The sequence below is a fragment of the Tursiops truncatus genome, chromosome 6 (assembly GCF_011762595.2).
Source record: "Tursiops truncatus isolate mTurTru1 chromosome 6, mTurTru1.mat.Y, whole genome shotgun sequence".
Lineage (NCBI taxonomy): Eukaryota > Metazoa > Chordata > Mammalia > Artiodactyla > Delphinidae > Tursiops > Tursiops truncatus.
Genome location: NC_047039.1, coordinates 101,045,827 through 101,060,291, shown reverse-complemented (window position 1 = coordinate 101,060,291; position 14,465 = coordinate 101,045,827).

Below are 14,465 nucleotides of genomic sequence, written 5' to 3'. Positions count from 1 at the left end.
AAAACATTTAACAAGGACCTAGAAGAACTAAAGAGCAAACAAACACTGATGAACAACACAATAAATGAAATTAAAAATGTTCTAGAAGGAATCAATAGCAGAATAACTAAGGCAAAAGAACAGTTAAGTGACCTGGAAGATAAAATAGTGGAAATACTACCACAGAGCAGAATAAAGGAAAAAGAATGAAAAGAACTGAGGACAATCTCAGAGACCTCTGGGACAACATTCAATGCACCAACATTCAAATTATAGGGGTCCCAGAAGAAGAAGAGAAAAGAAAGGGACTGAGAAACTATTTGAAGAGATTATAGTTGAAAACTTCCCTACTAGGAGAAAGGAAATATTCTATCAACTCCAGGAAGCCCAGAGAGTCCCATACAGGATAAATCCAAGGAGAAACACTCCAAGACACATATTAATCAAACTATCAAAAATTAAATACAAAGAAAAGATATTAAAAGCAGAAAGGGAAAAGCAACTACTACCATAGAAGGGAATCTCCATAAGGTTAACAGCTGATCTTTCAGCAGAAACTCTGTAAGCCAGAAGGGTGTGGCAGGACATATATAAAGTGACGAAAGGGAAAAACCTACAGCCAAGATTACTCTACCCAGCAAGGATCTCATTCAGATTCGACAGAGAAATTAAAACTTTTACAGACAAGCAAAAGCTAAGAGAATTCAGCACCACCAAACCATCTTTACAACAAATGCTAAAGGAACTTCTCTAGGTAGGAAACACAAGAGAAGGAAAAGACCTACAATAACAAACCCAAAACAATTAAGAAAATTGTAATAGGAATATACATATTGATAATTACCTTAAATGTAAATGGATTAAATGCTCCAACCAAAAGACATAGACTGGCTGAATGGATACAAAAACAAGACCCATATATATGTTGTCTACAAGAGACCCACTTCAGACTTAGGGACACATACAGACTGAAAGTGAAGGAATGGAAAAAGATATTCCATGCAAATGGAAATCAAAAGAAAGCTGGAGTAGCAATTCTCATATCAGAAAAAATAGACTTTAAAATAAACACTATTACAAGAGACAAGGAAGGACACTACATAATGATCAAGGGATCAATCCAAGAAGAAGGTATAACATTTGTAAATATTTATGCACTCAACATAGGAGCACTACAATACATAAGGCAAATGCTAACAGCCATAAAGGGAGAAATTGAAAGTAACACAATCATAGTAGGGGACTTTAACACCCCACTTTCACTAATGGACTGATCATCCAAAAAGAAAATAAACAAGGAAACACAAGCTTTAAATGATACATTGAACGAGATGGACTTAATTGATATTCATAGGACATTCCATCCAAAAAGAACAGAATACACTTTCTTCTCAAGTGCTCATGGAACATTCTCCAGGATAGATCATATCTTGGGTCACAAATCAAGCCTCGGTAAATTTAAGAAAATTGAAATTGTATCAAGTATCTTTTCTGACCACAACACTATGAGACTAGATACCAATTATCAGAAAAAATCTGTAAAAAATACAAACATATGGAGACTAAACAATACACTACTAAATAACCAAGAGATCACTGAAGAAACCAAAGAGGAAGTCAAAAAATACCTAGAAACAAAGGACAATGAAAACACAATGACCCAAAATCTATGGGATACAGGAAAAGCAGTTTTAAGAGGGAAGTTTAAAGCAATACAATCTTACCTCAAGAAACAAGAATCATCTCAAATAAACACCCTAACCTTACACCTAAAGCAATTAGAGAAAGAAGAACAAAAAAACCCCAAAGTTAGCAGAAGGAAAGGAACCATAAAGATCAGATTAGAAATAAGTGAAAAAGTGATGAAGGAAAGAATAGCAAAGATCAATAAAACTAAAAAGTGGTTCTCTGAGAAGAAAAACAAAATTAATAAACCATTAGCCAGATTCATCAAGAAAAAAAGGAAGAATACTCAAATCAATAGAATTAGAAATGAAAAAGGAGAAGTAACAACTGACACTGCAGAAATACAAAGGATCATGAGAGATTACTACAAGCAGCTCTATGCCAAATAAAATGGACAACCACGAAGAAATGGACAAATTCTTAGAAATTCACAACGTTCCGAGACTGAGCCAGGAAGAAAGAGAAAATATGAACAGACCTATCACAAGCACTGAAATTGAAACTGTGATTAAAAATCTTCCAACAAACAAAAGCCCAGGACCAGATGGCTTCACAGGGAAATTATATCAGACATTTAGAGAAGAGCTAATACCTATCCTTCTCAAACTCTTCCAAAATATACCAGAGGGAGGAACACTCCCAAACTTATTCTACGAGGTCATCATCACCCTGATACCAAAACCAGACAAAGATGTCACAGAAAAAGAAAACAATAGGCCAATATCACTGATGAACATAGATGCAAAAATCCTCAACAAAATACTAGCAAACAGAATCCAACAGCACATTAAAAGGATCATACACCATGATCAAATGGGGTTTATCCCAGAAATGCAAGGATTCTTCAATATATGCAAATCGATCAATGTGATAAACCATATTAACAAATTGAAGGAGAAAAACCATATGATCATCTCAATAGACGCAGAAAAAGCTTTTGACAAAATTCAACATCCATTTATGAAAAAAACCCTCCAAAAAGTAGTCATACAGGGACGTTACCTCAACGTAATAAAGGCCCCATGTGACAAACCCACAGCCAACATTATTCTCAATGGTGAAAAATCGAAACCATTTCCACTCAGATCAGGAAGAAGACAAGGTTGTCAACTCTCACCACTATTATTCAACATAGTTTTGGAAGTTTTAGCCACAGCAATCAGAGAAGAAAACCAAATAAAAGGAATCCAAATCGGAAAAGAAGAAGTAAAACTCTCCCTGTTTGCAGATGACATGACATACTATACAAAGAGAATCATAAAGATACTGCCAGAAAATTACTAGAGCTAATCAATGAATTTGGTAAAGTAGCAGGATACAAAATTATTGCACAGAAATCTCTGGCATTCCTATACATTAATGATGAAAAATCTGAAAAAGAAATTAAGGAAACACACCCATTTAGCATTGTAACAAAAAGAATAAAATACCTAGGAATAAACCTACCTAAGGAGACAAAAGACCCGTATGCAGAAAACTATAAGACACTGATGAAAGAAATTAAAGATGATACCAACAGATGGAGAGATATACCACGTTCTTGGATTGGAAGAATCAACATTGTAAAAATGACTATACTACCCAAAGCAATGTACAGATTCAATGCAATCCCTATGAAACTACCACTGGCATTTTTCACAGAACTAGAACAAAAAATTTCACAATTTGTATGGAAACACAAAAGACCCCGAACAGCCAAAGCAATCTTGAGAAGGAAAAATGGAGCTGGAGGAATCAGTCTCCTGGATTTCAACAATACTACAAAGCTACAGTAATCAGGACAGTATGGTACTGACACAAAAACAGAAACATAGATCAATGGAACAGGATAGAAAACCCAGAGATAAACCCATGCACATATCGTCACCTAATTTACAACAGAGGAGGCAAGAATATACAATGGAGAAAAGACAGTCTCTTCAATAAGTGGTGTGGGAAAACTGGACAACTATATGTAAAAGAATGAAATTAGAACACTCCCTAACACCATACACAAAAATAAACTCAAAATGGATTAAAGACCTACATGTAAGGCCAGACACTATAAAACTCTCAGGTGAAAACATAGGCCAAATACTCTATGACAGAAACCACAGCAAGATCCTTTTCGACCCACCACCAGAGAAATGGAAATAAAAACAAAAATAAAAAAATTGGACCTAGTGAAACTTTAAAGCTTTTGCACAGCAAAGGAAACCATAAACAAGATGAAAAGACAACCCTCAGAATGGGAGAAAATATTTGCCAATGAAACAACTGACAAAGGATTAATCTCCAAAATATACCATCAGCTCATGCAGCTCAATATCAAAAAAAGAAACAACCCAATCAAAAAATGGGCAGAAGACCTAAGTAGACATTTCTCCAGAGAAGACATACAGATTGCCAACAAACACATGAAAGAATGCTCAACGTCATTAATCATTAGAGAAATGCAAATCCAAACTACATTGAGGTATCACCTCACACTGGTCAGCATGGCCATCATCAAAAAATCTACAAACAATAAATGCTGGAGAGGGTGTGGAGAAAAGGGAACCTTCTTGCACTGTTGGTGGGAATGTCAATTGATAGAGCCACTATGGAGAGCAGTATGGAGGTTCCTTAAAAAACTAAAAGTAGAAGTACCATATAACCCAGCAATCCCACTAGTGGGCATATACCCTGAGAAAACCATAATTCAAAAACAGTCATGTGCCACAATGTTCGTTGCAGCTCTATTTACAATAGCCAGGACATAGAAGCAACCTAAGTGTCCATCAAGAGATGAATGAATAAAGAAGATGTGGCACATATATACAATGGAATATTACTCAGCCATAAAAAGAAACGAAATTGAGATATTTGTAGTGAGGTGGTTGGACCTAGAGTCTGTCATACAGAGTGAAGTAAGTCAGAAAGAGAAAAACAAATACCATATGCTAACACATATATATATGGAATCTAAGAAAAAATAATGGTTCTGAAGAACTTTGGTCAGGACAGGAATAAAGACACAAACGTAGAGAATGGGCTTGAGGACATGGAGATGCGGAAGGGTAACCTGGGACGAAGTGAGAGAGTGGCATGGACATATATACACTACCAAATGTAAAATAGATAGCTAGTGGGAAGCAGCCACGTAGCACAGGGAGATCAGCTCGGTGCTTTGTGACCATGTAGAGGGGTGGGATAGGGAGGGTGGGAGGGAGGGAGATGCAAGAGGGAAGGGATATGGGGATATATATATACATATAGCTGATTCACTTTGTTTTACAGCAGAAACTAACACACGATTGTAAAGCAGTTATACTCCAATAAAGATGTTAAAAAAAAATACAGGCTCCTAAGTCAGATGTGGGTTTGTATCTTGCCCTTATTACATTTAAGTGTGTGCAGTAGGAAAGAGATGGCTAATTGCCTCCTGGTATATCTGTTCTCTCCTTCCTCTTCCATAATAAAACTCCCAAGTGTTAATTGAATTACTTAGTTATCACTGTGTAATGAATCACCCCAAAACTTAGTGACTTAAAACATCAACAATTACTAATTAGTTTTCATGGTTTCCGTTGCACCGGGAATTTGAAGCAGCTTGGCGGTGTGTTTCTGGCTCTGGGCCTATCATATCCATTGGTGCTGTAGTCATCTGAAGGTCTACTCTCTCTGCAGGCCTGATCCTTTTAAGTTAGCGCACTCACGTGGCTGACAAGTTGAGGTTTAGTTCCTCTACATGTGGACATGTCCCTAGGGCCACTGGAGTGTCTTGATGGCATGGTGGTGAGCTTTTTCTAAAGTACACAATTTAAGAGACCAAGGTGGACATTGCAATGCTGCATATGCCCTAATCTTGGAAGTCACACACCATTACTTATTTTGTATTCTATTGGTCACACATATGGACCCCGATTCAGCGTAGGAGAAGACTGCACAAGACCATAAATATCAGGAGTTGAAGATCTTTGGAGGCCATCTTGGAGGCTGGCTCCTAAAGCTGGACACATTCTTCCCCAGAATAAAGACTGCATTTCCCAACATCCTCTGATGTTAGGTGTGGCCGTGTGAGCAAGTGTTTGCCAATGGGAAGAGAGCTGAGGCAGTACCCCCACCTTCTGAGATTTGTCCTTAAGGTGAAGGGCATGCCATTCTCCTTCCTTTCACTTCTTCCTGGAGTGTATGAACTGATGGCTGGAGCTGAAGTAGCCATTTTGGATTCTGAGGTGGAAGCTGTGTGTTGACAGTGTTTGGAGGACCAAATAGAAAGAGTTAGACCTGATGATCACAGGGCCATGAAGGATGCTCTGGGCTGCTTAGATGTGCAAAAGAGAAACAAGCTTCTTTCATATTTAAGTCACTGTTGCTTTAGGTTTTGCATTACACACAGGCAAACCTCCTCTGAACTAATACTGGCAAGTTGCTTACTTTTTGCTAAACTTCAGTTTCCCTCTTTACAAAATGGAGACAATTACGTAGAGATGTTGTGAGCAGTAAATAATGTTATGAATATAGAGTGCATGGCACAAAACACGGCTCATAGGAAACACTTGATACAGTTTTGAGCTGTTATTATTCCCATTTTACAGACATTAAAACTGAGCCAGGTGACAAAGCCAAGGCTAGAACACAGGTCATTCCTCAAATCTGTTCTCCTAATTATTATGATGCAATGAGTTGCTCTTTTGGTGAAAGTGGATAAATGAAAGTAAAGCTATAATGGTAGGTGAGTCTGATGTGGGTTTGGAATAGGGAACGTGAGTCTATGGGCAATGAGAAGCCTTAAAACACTCTTGGGAAGAGAAAGGTAGGATTAGAGCCATAGAAATGAAGTCCTTGTGTCTTCTCTTATTGAGGCCGCTTCACCAAGCCCAGCCTCACAATCCCAGGACGCTCAGGCGACTGTTTTTCCTTGTCATTGGGTTCTTTCTTCTGCCTCCCAAATGCCCTTCTAGGACCAGATGTGGAAGAGGTCTTGAAGCAGTACCTTGGACGTGACTTACTTTTGACTTGATTCTCTGCCAGCGCTCATAACCATCCCTGAAATCAATCTTTTCACTCTTGCTTGGACAATCAGGTGTAAATATACATTTTAATTATTTAAATAATTAAGTCAGTGATTTGCCACTGATCCGATATGTTTGACAATATTTCGGTGCCATCTGTTTCCTAATTGGACTTAATCTCCAAAAGATGTTACCAAAATAGCCCCCAAATAATTAAAAAAAAATCAAGCTACAAAAACCCTCCACTCGCCTTCACTGTATTCATAAATATACATAAACACACACAACACAGTTTCTCCCAACATTTGTACTGGTTTTAGGCATTGTATACATGTGGCCTGATGGCTTATATCATATATTGAAGGCCTCCAGGTGACATAGGGAAAAGTATATTGGCCCTGAGAGGCAAGTTCAAGAGCTGGCTCTCTGTGTGACCTTGGGCAGGTCAATTTCCCTCTCTGGGACTCAGCTCTGATATGCACTTAACCCTTGTCCCCATCTGCTGCTCAAATGTCTTCTGCATTTGAGTACCCTATGAATAGGTACCCTATGAATAGCTGTCCCCATTATATGGACACTATTCATAGGGTACCTTTTATTACTAAAAATGTTCTTGAAATATGATCTGGAGACCTGAGTGAAGGCTAACTTTTGCTCTGTGACCTTGGGTGACCCCTTTCCTTTCTGTGAGCCTAAGGTTTATTTTTCTATAAAAGGGAAGTAATAATATCCCATATTGATTATGTAACTTTGCCTTGTTGGTTGAGGTCATGAAAGATAGTGTTTTGGTCAAGAGAATAGGCTGTAAAATCAGAGTGTCTGGGTCGGAGTGCCCACTTCCCACTTACTAGCCATAAGCCCTTGAGAAGTTACTTAATCTCTCCCAGTCTCAGTTTCCCAATCTGGAAAATGGGTTTCATGATAAAACCTTCCTGCTGGGAATATTGGAGGTTTAACTAAGAGAATGTTTGAAAAGTCACCAGCTTTCAGCAAACTCTTAATTAAGATTGTCATTATTACAAGGTTGTTGTAACAGTTTCATGCGAAAACCTGTTTTGGACTATGAAACATAAAACTTCTAAAAAATTTCTCGAAGTATGTGATACTTGTACACCAATTTAGAAACACTGCCCTATGGACTTTAAAATAATTTTATCTACAATTCAGAGGTGAAAAATAAGGCAAAGAAGATTCAAATGGTTTATGTAGGGAGTGATTTTAGAAACTGTTTTTTCCACAGACCTGGAGAGAGAGCTCTGACAGTCCAAGAAGTCTTCATTTCTGTTTGCCCGAAAATCATTATCACTGAGCTGCCTTGTTTTCAGCTTTTATTGAGAGCTTTTTTTTTTTTAATTTTAGGTATTTTTGAGAGTGGTAAATTTTTTCTGTGCAGCCTGACCTTCTGGAAAGAATTAATTAATTGATTCAATAAATATTTTTGAGCCCCTATAGTGTACTAGGTACTCTCCTAGGTGCTGAGAACACAGCAGTGGATAAGACAGTCAAAATCTCCTTCTCGGGCTTCCGTGATGGTGCAGTGGTTGAGAGTCTGCCTGCCGATGCAGGGGACACGGGTTCGTGTCCCGGTCCAGGAAGATCCCACATGCCACAGAGTGGCTAGGCCTGTGAGCCATGGCCGCTGGGCCTGCGCGTCTGGAGCCTGTGCTCTGCAACGGGAGAGGCCACAACAGTGAGAGGCCCGCATACAGCAAAAAAAAAAAAAAAAAAAAATCTCCTTCTCCACTTGAGCACATTCTAATGGGACACACACACACACACACACACACACACACACACACACCCCGTGTAATGTTCTATAGCAGATCAGGGCATGATGGTGGAGGTTACATTTTCAACAGGGTAGTAAGGGAAGGACTTCAGGAAGAGGGGGCTTTGTGAGAAACTTGATTGAAGCAAGGGAATATGCATGTGGATATCAGGGAGAAGGGTGCTCCAGGGTGAGGACACAGCAAATGAAGTCCCCAAGGTGCAAATCTGCTTGCTCATTAGAGAGCCCCAAGAAGGCCAGTGCAGCTGGAGCAGAAGGAGGGCAACAGTGGGAGGAAATGAGGTCAGAGCGACAGCCAGGGACTGAGCTTGTGGGCCATGGTGACAACTTAGGACTTTCTTCTACGGGGATGTGAATCCTTTGGGGGGGATCCTTCGCATGAGAAGGGCATGACTAGATTTATGATTTGATGTGAAGATTCTGGCTTCTGTTTCAAGACAAAACAGTCAAGGCTGAGAACAGAAGCAGAGAGGCCAGGTTGGCACCACCTGTAGTACAGTCACGTAAGCAAGATGAGGGTGGCGAGGTGTGTGAGGGATGGAGGTGGTGAAAGTGACTACCCTCTGGATGTGTTTTTTTGTTTTTTGTTTTTTGGGGGTTTTTTGCAGTACGTGGGCCTCTCACTGTCGTGGCCTCTCCCGTTGCGGAGCACAGGCTCCAGACGCGCAGGCCCAGTGGCCACGGCTCACGGGCCCAGCCGCTCCGCGGCATGTGGGATCCTCCCGGACCGGGGCACGAACCCACGTCCCCTGCATCGGCAGGCGGACTCTCAACCACTGCGCCACCAGGGAAGCCCTGGCTGTGTTTTAAAGGTGGACTCACCGGTAGGATTTGCTACCGGATTGGTGGTGGGTGTTGGGGAAATGAGAGGACTCAAGGGTGATTCCTAGGCTTTTGACCTGAGGAAGGGGGGTTGGGAGGAGGAATGAAGTGCTCATTCCTGAGACGGAGGGTTCTAGGTGAGGAGCAGAGCTTTTGTAAAAATAAAAACATTTTTTTAAAGGTTGGAATCTGAGGTTCCATTTGGGGCACACTAAGTACATCTTAAATATGCAATGTGGATTCATCAGCACATAGATGATATTAAATAAAGCCAGGGTCCTGGCTCTAACCATCATGTAACATCTATGCTATAATAGAGTTAAGAAAAGGGTTCAAGGCCTTCCACCTGGTGTACTCCAACATTTAATGGTTCGGAAAGGAGTAACCGGTAATGGAGGAGAAAAATCTAGCAGCCAAGTAGACTAGATTCCCAGGGCTGCCGTAACTAAGTTCCGCCAACTAGGTGGCTTGACACAAATAGAAATTTATTCTCGCAAATTTCTGGAGAACAGAAATCTGAAATAACGTTGTTGGCAGTGCCCCATGCTCCCTCAGAAGCCTCTAGGGGTAAGTTTTTCCTGGCCTCTTCCAGCCTTGGGTGGTGGCTGGCAATCCGTGGTGTTCCTTGGCTTATGGCAGCATAACTCTGATCTCTGCTTCCATTTCCACAGAGCTCCCTTTCCTGTGTCTGCTCTTTGTGTCTCCAAATCTCTCTCTCTTCACAAGGACACCAGTCACTGGATTTAGGGTCCACCCTAATCCAGTATGACCTCATCTTAACTTGACCCTGTTTCCAAATAAGGTCACATTCACAGGTGCTGGGATTTAGGGTTTCAACTTATCTTTCCAGGACATGATTCACCTCACAACAGAAGGTAATACAGTCTCTGGTTAACACTTCATTCTGTGTTTTCTGTTAGCACTTCCTGACAACCACAGTGAATGTTCAGATTTTAATTCTCTCTTTATTGGTCATTTTGAGGAATTCAACACAATAGCATTTTTTTCAAATAGTAATTATGTGGGATGTTAAGAAAGCGTTAACCTGAAAAGAAAAGTTTTCTGTAGTCAGATACATTGGAAGTGTACTGTGTTAAACATACATATTTTTTACATGGCAGGACTTTTCAGTGCCTTTATTAGGCGAATGGGCATTGGGAATCTCCAAGAATGGTTGTAGAGCGCACAGCATTCCCTTTAGTTACCAGAAACTTCAGGTTACAGAGCATATTACGTTCAGATGGAAAGGGAAAACATGGGTGACTGCAATGTGGGATTCTGTGGGTGCTAAAAAACTGAGAAATCAGAGGAGACAGTCTTACAAATGACATATAAATAACCTTCAGTTCTTTATCCTTTAAAGAAAGCCCCTGTGCACACTGCACCATCTATTCAAAATCAGCAAATTCCATTATGCAGATGAAATCCTTTGGAAACAAATCTGACATGCGGAGAAAGAGAGAGAGAAAAAACGTTTAATCTGCCTCAGACATTTGATTTCATTTTAACCTTCTCAGGAAAATGTTTCCTCTGTAATGTTTCCAATGGATTTGAGCTGATCCTATTATGCTGGATACTCATTCATTCTTTTCCAAATAATATCTGAAATGTTGATCAGCGGAGCCCACTGAGGGCCGAGTACGTTATGTATAGTATCCCATTTAATCCTTCCCATATCCTGCAAGGTTTTCCTTCTTTTATAAAGAGGTTTCGAACAACTTTCTTAAGATTGTACAATTAGTAATAGCAGTAATGCTATTCAATCCTAAGTCTGTCTCTTTAAAACCCATGATTCTTCTAAGTGATTCTGAGTGTTTTTTTGCTCATTCATTTGCTTTGGAAAGAGAAAGGGGAGAAGCTAACCTTACAGAGAACATCAAATAAGAGGAAGCAAATTATTAATGATAATAATAGTAGTTAATAATGACTGTGTTCAACCAGATGTTTTCTGGTTGAAATATTGCAGCTCTCCTACCAAACAGACATATCTATGACCGTTTTATAAATAAGGAAATGGGGTGCAGAGTGATTCTAGTAAGTGCTACAGTTGGGATTAGAATCCAAGTCTGACTCCATAGTTCAGAATTTTACCCCATTTATTTTCATTTTTGCTATCTTTAAATGAGGTCCTCCATTTGATGGTGTGGGAAGTAATGACATAAATAGTGGTGGTTACTTGGAGCACTGGGTTAAGAAGGATGCTGAAGCTCTATGTAGGCTCAGTGAGAGGAAGTGATGTTTAGATTTGGGGATGTCTGCCCTGGGGATAGAGACCACAGGCAGATGTGCTGTCATTGTTATTCTGGCTTAGCTCCTCCACTGTTTTGGGATGTCTGCCTTGTTTTCTCCTTTTCCCTTTTTCTCTAAAGTACAGAATGGGTAGTTTGCAGAGGGAGGGCTAGGTTAGAAGCATTATGAGAGTAGTTTTGCTTTAAAGGTGTGTCTAAATGGGAGATCTGGTCAAAGCAGGGCTCTGAGGCAGTTGTAATGCTACCACTGTGACAGTGCCCTGTCTTCTAAGGGCACTTTTTTTTAAAAAATTTACTTTTTATTTTATATTTGGGTATAGTTGATTTACACTGTTGTGTTAGTTTCAGGTGTACAGTAAAGTGGTTCAGTTATACATATACAGACATCCATTCGGCAGGAAACTCCACTCAATGTTCTGTAAGGGCACTTTCACATGATCTGAGTTAGTTGATCCCCCCCAATGGGCTCTCAAGGCAGGCAGGATAGTGTTAATGATCCCACTTTATAGATGAGGAGACTGAGGTTCAAGGAGGCACAGTAACTTCCTGGTGCCCTCAGAGTTTCTAAGTAGCAGTAACAGTTTTGGACGCAGGCTTTCAGCCTTCAAATCCAGCAGTCCTGCTGCTACACTAAGACCTGTTCTCTTAATTTACTGTAGTTATGATCAGAGTCGGGATAAGACCAAGAGAGAGGTGAGCTAGCCCTGGGAGTATAGTTTGGATGGAAAGAATGATGGGCGTGGTCAGGAAGGAGTGAAGTTTTGTGATGAAACCATTTCAGTAGTTTTTCTTCTTTTCACAGCTGCCAACTCTTTCCTATATTGAATAATAATAATATGATAATAATAACCAACAGTATTGGGGTGTTTCCTATGAATGAGGCAGTATACTCAATGCCTTAACTAGCTGATATAATTTAATCCTAAGAACAACACAGCAAATTAGGCCCAATTCGTACCCCCTCCCCATTTTACAGATGACAAAACTGAGTCTCAGCGAGCTTTACTATTTGCCCCAGCTGGGATTGGAATGCAGGGGATTCCAGAGGCTGCTCCCTTATCCAGCAATCTCCTCTGCCTGTTAGCTCCACTGTCAGACTGGCTGGGAACCATGGACACACTCTTGGTGTCTATTTCAAGATTCTAAAGCTGTTGTTTGCTTATAAACATCAGATCTGCAGCTGATGTAAAGCACCGCACAGATTCCCAGCACATCATCACGGAGTTGACTGCCCCCGGCCAGCCGAGACCCAGCCAAGCAGTCACGTGCCTGCTTTCATCTGATGCAGGAGGAGACTCAAAGTCTCCCCTTCCAGAATCCTGACTTCAAATACATTCCCCACCACCACCACCGCCGCAGGCTCTCTGTCTTTTCTCAAATACTCATATAAATCTTCAAATTTGTTGTTACCCTTCCCTGGATTTATTTGTTTTTCTCCCTGTGTATTGTTTTAAATAGGAAGAAAACTGCTTTCTTAACCCAGTTTAATACCTCATTTAGAGCTGTCTTGCCAATCAGGAAATGAAATACAATCACGTCAGGCAATGTGATTTAAATTCAGCCTTGTCTTCATATTTTGCCATTTGAGTCCTGAAATTTACACAGCCTCGTTCTCACTCTAATTGATTCTTCTAACCTGAACATGACTTTTACCACCCTGTGGTTAGAACACTCAACTGGCCTTATTTCTCTGCTGACAGGGCATATATAACCTTTAAAGGGACCCACGCTGTCACGAAGTTTATGTCTCAAATTTAAGATTTTTTAAATGAAACAAGAGCTGCCGGGAAGTTTAAAGAGCTTAATATGAAGAATAAAACATTCAAACATGACGGGTGCTTTTTCTTCTGAAAACTTTATAAATAAAGACATTAACATTTCTCAGTATCATGGACACACCAAATATAGCCAATATCCTTCAGCATGTGAAATGACCGAAGTAAGACTTTTACTCTATAAATAAAACTTGTAACTACAGACTCTACCCTAACTTGAACGATGCTATCAGTAGACTTGGGGTTGCCAAGGGTGGTCCTTGCTTTATCTGTTAAAGTAAGAAGAAATTGGCTAAGGTGATGGAAGGTCTAAGAGAATGTGGTTAGTATATATAATCTGCCTCAGAAATCACATTGCTTAGACTCATGGAACATTCTGTGCCTTACTACATGTCATCATGTACACAAATATGACCAATAATTCCAAAGAGACTTGAATGTCTTGTTGGAATACACATCAGGCTGGGAGATGATTCCCGGACTCCAGATTTAGTTGTGTCACTAAGGGCCACCATTTCCTACATGATGGGCACTTTTAATGTTGAATTAAACCTTCACAAAAATGTATGGACAGTATTATTACCCTCATTTGACAGAAAAGCAAACTGTACCCCTTAATAAAGGAGTTTAAAAAACCTCATAAGGACATGCAGCAAGTAAATGGGAGAATTGGGATGTGAACACAAGTCTGTCTGATGCCCAAGTCTCTCCTCTTAGCTCTTCTGTATCCTTGGACTAGGTACTTCCCATCTGGGCCTCAGTTTCCCTTCAGTGGAATAAAGACACTGACCTAGGTAATCTTAATGTTTCTTAAATGGATTTGGATTTGGAAGACCTGCTCTTGAGATCCAGAAACTGCTTTATGGTTTTGTCACCGTGGGCAAATTGTTCAATCCTTCTGAGCCTCAGTTTCTACATCTATGAAATGCGGATAAAAATCCTTAACTAGAGATCAAATTAAATAATGGAAATAAGGGTTTTCTTTCCATTTCACTGTACACAGGCATGGGCTTTTTTTTTTATTATAAATGATTGCAGTAAGACTTAAACCTGAAAAAAATATCATGTTAATCATGTTGGTAGCTAGCTTGAAAATATCTATCTTCTAGCTAGCTAGCTAGCTATCCATCCTTACACGCATATCTAAAACATGAGAGTAAGGCAGAGGAAGGTTACAAAGTGATTAAAA